The following is a 16,371-nucleotide window of genomic DNA, read 5'->3' as shown; positions in this document are numbered from 1 at the left end:
GCACCAACAAAGAGGTTTTATATATATGACTACTAGAGTCCGTACTCCCAATGCTGCCCAGTAAACATGAACGTCCCTTCATGGACAGCGACATGACGCCTCCTAACCGGGCAAAATATTGACGAAGTTCCCGGATGTTAATGTATTTTCATTGAGGATTTGCAACTGAACACAACCAGAAAAACACTCGCAAAATATGTGTTAAAATGCCATTCTGACCTGGATATTGAGCCAGTAAAATGAATTAACATTAAATCATGTCAGGAAAGTATTAAACTTACTCTGACACACCCACACATTCCAAAATATTAGTGTTGAAAGTTACATCGATCTGCGTTGTTAAGCTGTGCTGCTGAGCTGAACGGAGCTGCTGCTATTGCTGTTTTCAGCTGTTGTTTTCAGGCACGGGCAGGAAACATACACCTGTTTATCAACCAAATGTCATGGACAAAGTGACAAGAATAACCAAAACCACTTACTTATGGAAGGAAATATTGTCTCCCTTGTTCCTCCGTTTGTGGCTTTGCTTTCCGACATATTCCATCTGTTTCTTGACAGTTTACTAAGCTCACTAAACTGCACTCATGCCCAGCAGAGCAGACCCCAACCAGTGACGTCAACCAGAAGTGTTTAAGTGTTAGCCGGTCAAACTGATGTTGATGTCTCGCAGGACCAAGGACCATCATTTCCATTTCCATTGATTCTGCAAAGGTCACGGCATCATCCACAAAGTCAAGGTTGTTAAACCTTTACTTGCCAACAACGGCAGCTAAACCATTCTTCAACAAAACCTGACCCAACACCGTAAACTGTGACATCACTGAAGAGAGCAGGAACCAGAACACATCTCTGACAAATGCCAGAATTCACTGGGAAGAAGTCAGAGACAAAACAATATTTAGCCCAACATCTTGCAAATTTTCATGATGTTCCAGAGAGCAACCCAGTCAACCAAGTCAATTGCTTTGCAAAAATCAACACTGGATGCAAAGAAACATGAATTATTTTATGTTTGTGTTCAATGACAGCTCTAAGAACAACAGTATGGCCAGTGGTTAATTTCTTGAGTATGAAGCCAAACTGCCAGTCACTGAGACCCAAGCAACTGGAACTGAATGCTGTTGAGAATAATCACTGTAAGCACTTTTCCTGACACAGAGATACGCAGCCTCTTTTAAAAACTGGCACATATTGAAATCATCACAAGTCACATATATGGACAGTTGTTCCTCGGGTGAATGAAGATTTAAAATCATGGCCCTGATTCAGTTTTTTCTCATGTAATTTGGCAATAAGTAAATATGACAAAATATACCAAACTGCGATAATGCAGGAAAAATGCTTTGGTTGGATTAACTCTTATGTACCCTGAATAAACAGCTAGCTGGGGGGGTATTTTCTTAAAGACAGCTTTAATATTGTGCAGCAGTTAGTGTGACTTTGAATTCATTTGTGTGAGGAACAAGACAATAATGGTGATAGCACAGACAGAAGTTCAGTGATTCATCTCCTTTGGTTTTCACTGTGCAGCCCCAAGGCTCTTATAAGCCTCCTACCCTTATGACTGGTTTTAGGACAAGACTGTGCATTTCCACCCACGCACGTTTTTCTCCCTGGGGCTCCACATTTTTCTCCAAACATATGCATCTGCACATCTGACCTGCTTGCAGGGTTTGGAAAATGTGAGCTGGCCCTTATCTGCATTGTTCTCAAGCTGTAGATTCACTCATTAAGAGATTTGGGTGAGCAGTGATGCAAAGTGTGAGCAATTAATGTGGCTGTTGCCAGCGTAGCACCGGATCAGGTTGGCTGCCTGACTTCATCACTGTCCATAAGTCTACGTGTGAATGGAACAAAAGGCTCTCTAACAAAGCACATACTCTGTCTATAATGAGTCAGTCGCTGTCATCAGACACGTTCAGACCTACACGCATGAACACTAATGGGAAAATGACTTGTTCAGAGCACTTGTGCATTTCCAAAACTCTTAAATAAACATGATCTTCTAGTTCTAGCCGTGTAACTAGAGACTACAGCTTTCTTAAGCTGTAATGCCATGAACACTGATTTATACCTTTGTGTATTTGCTGGGCCCCACATTTGAAGGCAAGCCTGTCAATCTCTTTGGTGGACAACATCTGAAATCATTATCAACAGAGGTTTGAGTCCTGGTTTTTACAGCAGTCCCCAAGATTAAGTCTCAACCATGAAATCAGACAAGGAGCCAACTCCCCCAGCAATCATTTTTTTCATTAAGATTGATAAATTGCTATTTTAAGTGAAGCGTTAACTTTGTCCTCTACATGCTGTCATCACGAACACCGGAAACCTGGGATACTCAATGGCTAGCTGCCAGAAACTGTTTTGGTCATTTGAAATACAATACAGACATCACATTGTGGAAGCTGTTAAAGCACTTCTTTACAAGATCTGAACCCGTGAATAAAAAAGAAACAAAAATGTGAGGCCAAGCTAAAGATAACATATTTACCTCCGCCAAGAAGGTAATGTTTATCTGCTGTGGATTGCCGTGCAGTGGCACGAGGCTCGCTCTATGGTAGACAAAGGCACAAACTGGAAATGGTACAAAAAAATCTCCCCAGTGGGGAAAAAGCCACAAATTGTTGTTGTAAAAAGTCGCAGAAAGCAACAAGCCGACGGTAGACAAAGGCACAATTCAGAAATGGCACAAAAAAAATCTCCGCAGTGGGTAAAAAGCCACAAACCGTTGTCGTAAAAAGCCACAAATTGACGGTAGATGAAGGCACAAATCAGAAATGGCACAAAAAAATCTCCGCAGTGGGGGAAAAGGCACAAACTGTTGTCATAAAAAGTCGTAAAAAGCCAACAAACCGACAGACGATGAACATAGACATTATAAAGAGAAGTAGATGCCACATTGGTTGCTGAACGCAACTGTATACTTTTATGTATACAGTTTCTTCAAAAGTTTACATACCCTGGCAGAATTTTTGATTTTTTTTTTTTTTTTTTTTTTTTAGCCATTTTTCAGAAAAATAACACAAATACTTTTTTTCATTCATGGTTAGTGGTTGGGTGAAGCAATTTATTGTAAAAACAACTGTGTTTGTGTTGTCAGGTAGGCTACTCCTGTCTCGGGGCGGGGTCGCCACAGCGGATACAGCCAGATCCACATTAGTAATTGGCACAAGTTTTACGCCAGATGCCCTTCCTGAAGCAACTCCAGTTTCACCCAGAGAAACACACACACAGCCGCTGGTGTTCCGAAGACATCTCCCATTCCAAGTGCCAACCAGATGCTGCACTGCTTAGCTTCTGAGATCTAACGGGATCAGGCCGGATGCATCAAACAACTGTGTTTACTCTTTTTAAATTATAATGACAACAGAAACTAACCAAATGACCCTGATCGAAAGTTTACATACCCTTGTTCTTAATACAGTGTATTGCCCCCTTTAACATCAATGACAGCTTGGAGTCTCTTGTGGTGATTGTGGATGAGGCTCTTTATTTTCTCTGATGGCAAAGCTACCCATTCTTCTTGGCAAAAAGCCTCCAGTTCCTGTAAATTCCTGGGTTGTGTTGCATGAACGGCACATTTGAGATCTCCCCAGAGTGACTCAATGATATTGAGGTCAGGAGACTGAGATGGCCACTCCAGAACCTTCACTTTATTCTGCTGTAGCCAATAACAGGTCAACTTGGCTTTGTGCTTTGACCTTGTTGACTCCTCTCCAAATGTAACATTTATGGTTGTGGTCAAAAAGTTCAATTTTGGTCTCATCACTCCAAATGACTTTGTTCTCTGTGCTGTTTGGGGTATTGAAAGCAGGAGATTTCATGGCATTTGCATAGTAATGGCTTTCTTCTGGCGACTCGACCATGCAGCCCATTTTCTTCAAGTGCCTCCTTATTGTGCATCTTGAAACAGCCACATGACTTTTTTAGAGAGTCCTGTATTTCAGCTGAAGTTACTTGTGGGTTTTTCTTTTTATCGTGAACAATTTTCCTGGCATTTGTTGCTAAAATATTTGTTAGTCTACCTGACTGTGGTTTGGTTCCAACAGTGTCCCTCATTTTCCATTTTTTAATTAGAGTTTGAACACTACTGACTGGCATTCTCAGTCCCTTGGTTATCTGTTTATATCCCTTTCCTGTTTTATACTGTTCAATTACCTTTTCTTTGAGTAGTTTTTGCTTTCCCTATGACTCAGAAACGAGAAACATCAGTCCAGCACTGGATGAAAGATGCAAGGGTCTGTCAGGAGCCCAGAGACTCACTGACCTTTGATACACACACTGATTACAAGAAAACAGATCACAGGTTGAGGATGGTTACCTTCTGTTGCCATTCAAACCCATGTGTGTCAACTTGTGTGCATGTTGTCAGGCCAAAATCACCAGGGTATGTAAACTTTTGATCAGGGTTATTTGGTTAGTTTCTGTTGTCATTATGATTTAAACAGAGTAAACACTGTTGTTGACAATAATTACTTCACACAGCCACTAACCATGAGTGAAAAGCTTTTGTGTTGTGATTCATATTCTCTGAAAAATGGCCTAAAAATCCAAAATTCTGCCAGAGTATGTAAACTTTTGAGCACAACTGTGTAGTGTATTTTCTCCATGTGGCGTTGCATCAGCAAGAGCAGCCAGTGTAAAACCTGTGACAAATCAACATGCAGACCCACCTTGGATCTGCTGTGGCGACCCTGAGTGAAAACAAGGGAGCAGCCTATGTACGAGGTCTGTGAGAAAAGTATCCGACCTTTTTATTTTATGCAAAAAATATATGGATTTGATTCAATAGTTTTTACGTCAGCCAAGCTTGAACCTTCCGTGCGCCATGTGTGAGTTTTTCCATGCCTGTCGGTTGCGTCATTCGCCTGTGGGCAGGCTTTGAGTGAGCACTGGTCCACCCCTCTTGTCGTTGTTTCATTGCGAGGAAATGGCAGAATGATTTGGGCTTTTTTTCCATCAGAATTTTTTCAGAAATTGGTAGAGACAAGCAGCTGGAAACCATTCGAAAAATTTATCTGGCTTTCGGTGCAAATTTTAAGGGCTTCACAACTTTAAGGACACCCCACAATGGCGCATGGCGTGCCGCGCTCTGAGCCGCCATCGAGAGGCAGAAACCACCACATCATTTCTAAATGGATCGCTGTGTGGAGCCGGGACCGTAGTGTGCAATTTCTCTGGTTATCACAAGAGCTGGACGTCAGCCATTTTCCGGCAGATTTCACTTTTAACAAGAGATTTTGTCATGAAAAGCTTCGCGGAGGCTTCGCACGTCACGACCGATTCGCTGATGAAGCAAGACAAAGGAACACATCCGTTTCAGAGTGTTAGAGGACAAGTTGGGACAGGCCTATCTCGGCTTTCAGTGCTTACCAGTCGAGTGAGTATAACAGAAATTGTGGAGAGTTGGACATGTCCCAACTTGTCCTCTAACACTCCGAAACGGAGGTGTTCCTTTGTCTCGCTTCATCAGCAAATCGGTCGTGACGCACGAAGCCTCCGCGCGGCTTTTCATGACAAAATCTCTTGTTAAAAGTGAAATCTGCTGGAAAATGGTTGATGTCCAGCTCTTGTGATAACCAGAGAAATTGCACACGACGTTCCCGGCTCCACACAGCAATCCGTTTAGAAATGATGTGGTGGTTTCTGCCTCTCGATGGCAGCTTGGAGCGCGGCGCGCCATGCGCCATTGTGGGCCGTCCTTAAAGCTGTAGTAACACTCCTTAGTCTCTGTGAAGCCAGTAAAATGTTCACCGAAAGCCAGATAAATTTTTCGAATGGTTTCCAGCTGCCTGTCTCTAACAGTTTCTGAAAAATTCTGATGGAAAAAAAGCCCAAATCATTCCACCATTTCCTCGCATTGAAACAATGACGAGAGGGGTGGACCGTGCTCACTCAAAGCCTGTCCACAGGCGAAATGACGCAACCGACAGGCGTGGAAAAACTCACGCATGTGCACGAAGGTTCAAGCTTGGCTGACGTAAAAACATATGAATCAAATCCATATATTTTTGCATAAAATAAAAAGGTCGGATACTTTTCTCACAGACCTCGTATATAGTATATTTTATTTAAGTTCTGATAACGTATACTGTTTTGTGCAGAATTGCCTCATTGTCTTTTGGCAATGTTGGAGATGGGAGGAGATTGTGCACCTTGTTGTTATCATGGTTCTTTGTGCAAATTTCTTTTGGGGGTGAGGGGTCCTTGGAGGGGGTCTCGCCCGGGGAATAATTCAATGTAGAGCCAACACTGGTTGGTGGAGATGCATACTCTATGAGCACTTCTTGTCTTAGAATGTTCACTGTCGAACCAAATGTACCGGAAACAAGGCATATTAGGACACAGCTTCCATCTGTGACAGTCAATCCTGTAGAGCTTTGCTGCTGCAGCCTGTGAGCACAGTTGGATTCGCACCAGCGAACTGGAGAGTTGACCCAGCATGACGTTCTCCATCACACCACAGCTGTCGTTTTCACAGCTTCTGCCCAAACATCAGATGCTAACAAGCATGTATACGCCTGCACAAGTGTCTGTATATGTGATTACATGTGAGCCAGGATGTAAAGCACTGAATGTTCTCACTCTATTACACCTCCCCAAATCTCTAAAGAACTATGCCTTGTGTGTGTCTTTTTTGCTGAATTTTGTAGCTTGAAGCCATCATAATTATTACAATATTTGATTCAGCCTCAGTCATACGATGTGCTTGCCAATAACTCCCCCGATCTGTGCGTAAAGTGATCCTTGGGGCCCCCAGACTAAACACACCCTGTCATCATGGAACAGACGGACTGGCTCGCTCCACCCGTCACTAACAGCAGGCTGTGGCTGCACTTGATCCACTCAGCATAACAATGTGAAGGAGTGATGCAATGATGACTAATTATTGCTGCTTCTGATTATATTGCACACTGAAATAGTATTACATGTATGAGGCAACTTACCTGCCCCCCCCCCCCCCCTGCACACACACAAAAATCCCTCCATTTACTAGAAGTCTTTGTAAAGCAGAGGACGTGATTAATAACAAAGTTAGTTGGAAGACACTTAGTGCTATGAATAACGAGAAATGCTTTAATATGGCCATATTTACATTTTAGTGAGAAATGACAGTGTGTTGCCTAGGGATTTGTGTTTTGTTTCCACTGCACAAGCCAAGAGTGTGTGGGTCTGCCAGACGAAACCACAATCCAACCATATAGATTGCAGGCGTATCAGCCTCAGCCTCCACTGTGGCCCTCACAGCTGCAAGGACTGGACACTCATCTTCAAGGAACAAGGGCATGGCCGTATTAAAAGAGATGTGCCTTCTTTCTGGAGTTGCTGTTGTCAAGCTTTAATTACTGGCTTTTAGTGGCTTTTAAGAGCCATTATTTATCTGGATCCATATCCCTATATTCCACTACAACACATCTGCTGTTCCACTCAATACTTACAAAAGATTTCATAAATATTAAACATTTAAATTAAATAATACACGCTCGCACGCACGCACGCACACACACACACACACACACACATATATATATATATATATACACATACACACACACGCACACACACACTGCTCAAAATAAATGGAGGAACACTGTGTTCCTCCATTTATTTTGAGCAGTGTGTATATACAGTGGGTAAAATAAGTACTGAAGTGAGTCATATGGCTAGCATACAGGTACAGTTTTGTTTTATGCTTTTACTCTTTTAATTCATGTTATTAGTAATTGGAGGCGGGCCGCGGCCTCAACTTTACCTAAATTCTGGTCTTTTAGTGAAGCTTAGGGTTAGCGGCCGGCGATCACCTTAGTATTCTTCTGTTTTTTCTTGTTGATTAATGCTGGCAAATTATACAGTATTTCTTGTCTTTCTGATGCCTGATTCTGTTTTTTCTCTGTTTAAGGTGCAGCTCCATCCAGAGATGGGAGTTGTATTTGTGTTGGTGACCCTCCTGTCCTGTGCACCAACAGCAATTCTTGTATATTCGTCCGTGAATTGTTCTGTGAATTGTTTCTGTAATTTATGTGTATAGCATGGCCCAAGCAGAGGGTCACCCCTTTGAGTCTGGTTTGCTTGAGGTTTCTTCCTCAGAGGGAGTTTTTCCTTACCACTGTTGCTCTGGGGGTTGGTAAGGTTAGACCTTACCTGTGTGAAGCGCCTTGAGGCAACTCTGTTGTGATTTGGCGCTATATAAAGGAAATATATATACACATGCAAACATGTTTTGGGTTTTTTTTGTTTGTGAACATACATCCATTCCTGCATTTAAGGTCTCTAACACATTCTAAAACAAAATTGTGATGTTAAAGCATTTACCCCCTTGATGCCAAAATATTCATTCAAAAGTAAAGAACTGTTTCAGTATTTTATTATTGCATGTTGGAACCGATGATGCATCCAGTATCATGCCTAAAGTTTCACCTGTTGGGGTATTTCCCTTCACTTTTCCCACAAGGAATTTGGATATCACGATTTCCCACTTTAAATGAAATGCAGCACAAGTTTTTGTTGCACACCACAGACTGAAAGCGTGTGGGACACATTTTCTTCATCTGGATAACAGACCTGACGTCACTGTACTACTAAACTGAACCTTTAACTCCTGTGTTTATATCAGCGTGTACTTTGAATGCAGGCTGGACACGCACGTAATGTGAATACCCCAGCAAGCAGGAGCAATCTGTGACCTCCATAATGAATAAATCATTTACAGTGATGACAGAGTATGTTGCCTCATTTCCAGATATGAACTCCACCCTTCCGGTTGCTGAAGGATTCATAATAATCAGCTGAGCGACTGCAGTGTCACACCACAAGTTATACCATTGTGTTGGACTGTGAGCCACAAAGGGAAATTACTTTTTGCTTACAGTGTAGGCTGAAGGAAAAGCAGTGGGAGGTGTCATTTGGGGGAGCACTGGATGTGGTGGATAAATTTACTGTGAGTCATAAAGCATTGATTGCAGAATCAAACAAACTTCCCCTGAGAATTGAATACCTTCGTTGACAGGAGAAATGCCACCTCAGACTGATCAGGGTGTCCTCTGCCTGTCTGCTGGATGCCCTTCCCTCACTATCTTTATAAGGAGCTTCCTGTGAGTGATGTCATCACAGCTCTTGGTTCACAGGCAGGTGTTCTGTGAAGATGTGCGGTCTTGTTGAATTATGCGTCTCATCGCATAAATTGACAGTTCCACGTCCCGAAAATATTGTACTGTAAATACAACATACACATGCAAATTTTAACTTTTTAAAATTTGAAAAGACACTTATTGCTGTTGTATTTAATTGAAAGACAAAACTTGTGTGCGGACCGGGTGCCATGAGGGGGCGTTTGGGGGCAACGCCCCCTCATGTCATCAACCTCGCCCCCCTCAGATGTGAGAGTTATCAAAAATAAAAATACAAAAGAAAGAAAAAAGAAATACTGGAAAATATAGCGCCTCACAGTTTCGGGATTTTTTTAGTCCAATTTTGCATGCTTTTTTTTTTTTTTTACAGCGCATTGTGCTCTGCGTCCTAATCAAGCAGGCCGGTGTTCTGTCAAGATGATGGGACACCTGTTGCGGCACCGCAAAGGGAGAGTACGCGCATTGTGTTCTGTGTGTCTATTATAAGAATCTTCTCGCCCAGAAGAAAAAAGAGCACAACAACTACCCATAACTGTGTTCTTCACTCAGAAAAGACACCTGCAGCGAGTGTGTGAGTGGAAAAAGGGCGCGACAGTGAGTGCGGCGCCTGGACAAAGAGGTGCGATCAGAGAAACTCTGAAATACTGGTCAGTCACTATTAATAAGTTCTTATGTGTTCAACCTAGTAGGTTGATCGTTAAAATTAAAGTCGTTAGTTCTAAAAGCCATCATAATTATTTATAGGAAAACGTTCTATTTTATTTCTCAAACAAATGTTTTGGCCTGAAAACAGGTTGGTCTTATTTTTCTACTAAGGTTTGAACTTTGAGAGTGGTTTACACACGAGAGAAAAGTGAGAAAATGTTAATGCCTGTTTGAGAAAAGTGTATAAAGTGTGTAGTGAGGGGTTTTACAAGCCTTAAAATGTCTATAATAATTATAAAAATAACGCTGACCTACTTCCCGGATTTCGCCTACTGCGGGCTATTTTTAGAACGTAACTCCCGCAATAAACGAGGGACCACTGTGTATCTACATGAAAGGTTTATCTTTGACCTGTTGTGTGACTGTCATGCCCAATTGCGCTGTGTTTGCGCTTGTGATGGAGGGCTGTATGTGGGGTTAATCTACTGTCTCGTGTCGTTTCTCAGATCAGTTGTTGGTTTGGTTTTGTGGTATGCAGGAGAGATCACTTGACTGAGGGTCTATACGTTCAAATAATAATTAAAAAAAATACTGTCATCACTCTTTACTCTTACTCAGTCAGTCTCTTACAACGGTGTAGCCTAAATACACGAGCTTTCTAGGAGCGCACCCAATTCATTACGCATGCTCAGAGGCAGGTACCTTCCGGTGCGCACTTTTTTTGGGGGGGGGGGACCCCGCCCCCTGTGATAACTCATCGCCCCCCTTAATATTTTTTTTCTGGCGCCGGGCCTGCTTGTGTGAAACCACGTGTGAATGTTCTGTCGAGTTGAGCGTCCCGACAATATTGTGCTCTCAATACAGTGTGCACATGCAAATTTTAACTTTTGAAATTCAAAAGACACTTATGCTGTTGTATTTTCATTCCCTCGGTCGCTCGGTATCGGGGAGGTCAGCACGGTAAAGAGAGGCACGTCAACCTGACGGGGGAAGATGTGGACGGGGCAGGTGTGATAGTCTGGGTTGCGCGGAGGGCTGGCCTCTCAACAGGAATGAGGCAAGACGGTTCAGACGTGTAGCCTACTTCCCCACCGAATGTGCCTGTTTGGTGCACAGAACAGATTCCGTGTCATCCACTGCAGGAATTTTGTGTTGTTGGGTTTTATCCAGCCTCGTAACACTTACAAAGTGAGAACCTCACCTCATAAAAGTTCTCAAACAGTTGGTCGTCTTTGCTGCTGGGTCACAGCTGGTCTCTCGTGGAATCCCGAAAATGTGCTTGAAATTATAAAAGGGGATTAATGCGAGTCTGGTCCATGAGAGGGCCAAAATGTGTCATGAAAAGCCTGATGCGTTCAGGCTCTGTTCAAACTGCGTGGATTTACTAACTCAGCAACAAGAACACTCTGTTCTCTACACACACCTCTGCTTTGCGCCACTATTGATTCAGCACATATGTTGTTTGTAGCCATTATAGTGCTGTGTTTGGTTAGCGTGCGTGTCTACGTTGGGTTTGTTTAGCCAAGTTAGATCAGGTCACACTTAGTAAAACACTACATTTGAAACAGGCTAAATGACTGGAAACAGAGGGTGTGAGAAGGTGTTTTCCCCCAGGCTATTTACACTATATCACAAAAGTAAAAAAAAAAATCCTATAATATGAGTTAACAATATATCAGGTAAGCATGCACATATTTACGAGTCGAGTCCAGTTAATGCAAATTAAATATTCAGGGTGTTTTGATGAGTAAGCAGCTAAACAACACAGGCTGCCTCAGTTGCCAGCAGATAAGAATGTTTCTGGTTGTGTTTCTTTGCCTACAGTGTTATTGTTACTGGAGCCATCCTTCCTTACTGCCTCTGCACCTCTTCAGATTGTGCAAACTGTGTCTGTATTGTGTAAGAGACTGCGCAGAAGGAAATTTCACCATAGTACAAATAGAAGAAAGGGAATTGTTGAAATAATATAAACACTTCTTTTCTTTGTGGAATGAACCCTGGAGCGTAACCCCGGTCTCCTTGAACAGGTTTTGTTTTATAGGCAGTGTTTGCAGTTGACAACGTCACATCTACAAAGCAAGTAAGTGAGGTCAGCAAGACAGTAGTAAAAGCAAACAAGCAAGCTGTATGAAATGCACAATGTCGAGACCACACACACACCACACACACACACACCAACACACACACACCACACACACACACACACACACACACACAATATATATTTACATTAAAAAATCAGATTGGAGATACATACAATTGGCGTTTCCAGTGTTTCCATATGTCAGAATTGTACTGAGTGTCACTTTCCTTTATAATGGACAAACACATTATGATACCATTTCTTGACTCAGTTACCTACACTTAAATTATACATGAGGTTCCTCATTAGCGCCTGAAATGTGGGCACATTTGCAGTGACAGAGTACTTGCGCTTTCCCATCTGGAGCCTTCAGCAAAATTCTAAGCACATCATTATAAGCCACCTTGATCTTAGTCATCTTTGCTTTGCTATAGCTAACACCAAAGATGAGCTGTATACAGTGAAGTACAGTAAGTTCTAAAGAGAGATATTTTAACATCATTAGTACACATATAAAATTTGCGTGCCAGCATATTCGCTTGAGCATACAACTTGCAACACTGACGCTGAGTATCATCTCATCACATAAGTCATTCCTAAGAATATGACCCAAGTATTTGCTTTAATTACATTTGCCACTCACTGTTATTTAAATGAAAAGAAGGGAACTGTAATTTTTTATCCTCCTTGGACCTGGCAATCATTACAACACTCTTTTTGAGTTATATTAATGTCATACTCTATCCCATACTCTGAGCAGGCTCTGAGCAATTGCTGGAGACCAGCAGTATAGGGAGACATGACAACTAAGTCATCAGCATACAATAAGTGATTAATAACCTCATCCCCAACCATACATCCAGTCCTACAGTCCTTTAATTTCCTGGACAGATCATCCATATAAAGACTAAAAAGAACAGGAGAGAAAATTCCACCTTGCCTGACGCCATTGGTAACCAGGAAATGACTAGAAGATGCCTCGCCCCATGTGACCTGCATGGTTTGATGAGATACCATACTGCAAGATGCGTATCAAGTATAAAAGGAACCCCTCGTTCATATAGTTTTAAAAACAATTTCCCATGAGTGACATGGTCAAACGCCCTAGATTGCGTCTAAAAAAACACATAAATATTGTGGAGTTCTTCTTCTTATATGTTGATATGAGCTCTTTTATGCGTAGATACACAAATCTGTTCCGTGTTTATGTTTAAAACAAAATTGATTGTCAGTTGTTACCACATGTCCTTGCAGCCTCTCCAAGATTATCCGCTCTAATACTTTGGAAATTATGCTAGCAAGTGCAATGGGTCTAGAGTTTCTATACTAGATGCTTTACAAGTTTTATCTTGATAACGGGTACCAGTAGTACAGACAACAACGAGTCAGGTAATACGCCATGTGCTAACAGGCCTGAGAAAACACAAAGCAAGCAGCACTGAGAGTCTATAACTAGCATACTTTAGATGCTCAACAGTAATTTGGTCAGTACCACTGGCTTTATTTACTGCCAGCTTTCCAATGGCATCACACGCCTCATCTGGTCTAATAACCATACCATCATCATAAACACATCATAAACAACATCACATCAAAAGTAGCAACACAGTTAAAAAATTTCCCCAAAATGCTTCACCCATAACTCTGCAATATTCCCATCCCCAGATATACCATTTACAGTAGATGGAAGAGGCATCTTGCTGTTGTTAATAACTTTAACTTCTTTCCAGAAATCCTGGACATGATTTGATGTAGTTTTTTAGCCATTGAGTTAGCCCTCATCATTTGCTCATTTCTTTTCACATAGCGCACAGCATATTTAACCTGGCATTAGTGGTCTTCTTATGCTGGAACTCAGGGCCATGTCTCCATTTTCCAGCAACTACCCAGTTTTCTTAAAGCTTTTTTAGCCTCTGAGTGAAACTCCAGCACATACTCATTCCATCCAGGCCTGATATTATTTGTTTTTTTCTGTCATGAGCAAAAAGCTTACCATCATTAAGACACCCTCTCTACTTTTAAGATTAGGCTTAAAACTTTCTTTTTGCTAAAGCTTATAGTTAGGGCTGGATCAGGTGACCCTGAACCATCCCTTAGTTATGCTGTCTATAGACGGGAGACTGCTGGGGGTTCCCATGATGCACTGGTTCTTCTCTTTTTGCTCTGTATGCACCACTCTGCATTAATCATGAGTGATCGAGCTCTGCTGCACCCTCCACAGCATGTCTTTTTCCTGGTTCTCTCCTCAGCCCCAACCAGTCCAGCAGAAGACTGTCCCTCCCTGAGCCTGGTTCTGCTGGAGGTTTCCTCTTCCTGTTAAAAGGGAGTTTTTCCTTCCCACTGTAGCCAAGTGCTTGCTCACAGGGTCGTTTTGACCGTGGGGTTTTACATTAATTATTGTAATGGCCTTGCCTTACAATAGAAAGCGCCTTGGGGCAACTGTTTGTTGTGATTGGCACTATATAAAAAATGATTTGATTGATTGATTAAGCAAACACTTCACTATATTTTCATACATATTAAATAAGTTATTCTGGTGGTCCTGATTTTGGCAGTTAATATCACAGGATAATACTACATGTGGTATATGTACACTGGCTGATAGCTTTATCTGTTAATATATTATATTTCCAAAGGTCATATTCAGAGAGCTTAGCCCAGTCTATTTGCCTACATGCATGTTGATGTCTCTCATGTAGACAGCCAGGTTTAATGACATAGAGACAGGAATGTGGTCTGCTATGGACAGATCATACAGAATCTAGCCTCAGATAAACAGTCATGGGCATCGGCTGTGCATATACAGTGGTCCAGCCAGGATGTTGTATGCCATGCTTCACTGATATATGTATAGCTATTCTCAGGCAGCAGCACTTTACTAGAAAGCACTAATTTACTGTTTCGACAAAAGAGCTCTAGATGCTGTCCAAACAAGACAGATTATCTGAGATGTCAGCATTCAGATCACCCATAACAAATATACATGTACATTCACTTTCTTAATAAAAGAACTAATGAATTCTAATCTGTTGAGAAATTCATTTTCATTTTGGTTGCATTCATAGGGAGTGTAAACATTTAAAATTATAAACTCATTTTTTTCATAGGCAACCTTGATCGCTATAGCCCAGTCGACCTCTAAGCGAATCACACTTATACTTCACTTATATTCACTTATAAGCGAATCATACTTCTTTTGCCAGAATATGGCCACCCCGCCAGGAATTCAGCCACGTATTATCCCCAAACTTAGATCAGTTGTGGACTCCCCTGCCCCATAGAAGTCCTTATGCACAGAATTAAGTTTGTCGAGGTCTTGCTTGGGCAATAGAGTCTGTGTATGCATAATATATCCGCGCTGTCAAAGAGTTGGTCAATCACAATGCATCGCGCTTTGTCACTATCGCTCTGTCCTAGACGCAGGCCACGCACATTGTATGACACTATTTCCATGATTATTGTCCAGCATTGACCGCAGCAGATGCCCCGGCCTCAGGCAACTTATTGCTCCTTGCCACCCCAAGAGTTTTTAATCCACTGTTTTTCGTGCTTCATAGAAGCGGCGCACAAAGATTCCCTCTGGCCAAAGCTCTGGGTCATACATTTCCTCGACCTTTTCACATTCCGCAGTAATTTTGAATGAGTTATATCGCTTTTGAACACTGTCAATCTTTTGGCAAGACACATCCCGATGTAGTTTGTCTTTTAAGTAACAAATCAGTTCTTCCGAATCTACATCAGGGGAAAATCTTGAGGCGAAGACACTCACCAGCTTGGTTTTAACGACCCGTATAGATCCACACGCATTGGTTCCAACAACACCACTTTTCTTCTCCCTCCGAGTCGAATTCAGACGTGGTTTGGGATGAAGCTGAGCAGTCGGTCTATCAGCCAGGTGCTGTCAGCGGCGGCCCTTCTTGACTACGCTGCTGTATGTCGGAGAAGCAGATAGTCTGGAAGTTGGTCTGTGTTTCTCTCCGCCATGTTTACAACAGGGTCCATGACAGTAGGGTCCGTAATTTCAGGCATCTGCCTCACGCTGCCCACACCTGGGCTCGCAGCCTCCTCCCTGCCCGATGACAGCGACGCACTTCTCACGGGGGCTTCACATTTCTCAGCAGCACACAGCCTCTGATTTACTCCGGTTGCTATCGAGCGGAGATCATCGCAGTGGCCTGTTTGCACAGACACCGCTTGCTTCCGGGATGATACGTCCACACTCACACGTTCCAATGTCCGCAGCATACATGAAACGTCAATGCTGTTGTAGGTTACAGGGGGAAGTTCATCTAGGTGATGAGACACAAAGTGAGGGATGTTTTCCCTGGCCTCGTTAAGCACCTTTAGACAGCTTTGACATGGTTGCGTCTTTTTGTGGCCCTTTGTGCGTAACAAAACGCTGAGTTGTACTAGGGCAGAGGTCAAACAGTACCTTCTTCGAGTTCTCAATCCACTCGGACCCAAAATGGTTCACAGTCAATAATATAATATCATCCTGACTGAGTGTCTTCATTT

This window comes from Thalassophryne amazonica, chromosome 3, assembly GCF_902500255.1.
Source record: "Thalassophryne amazonica chromosome 3, fThaAma1.1, whole genome shotgun sequence".
Taxonomy (NCBI): Eukaryota; Metazoa; Chordata; class Actinopteri; order Batrachoidiformes; family Batrachoididae; genus Thalassophryne; species Thalassophryne amazonica.
The sequence above is the reverse complement of the archived record's forward strand: the minus strand, read 5'-3'. Positions refer to the sequence as shown.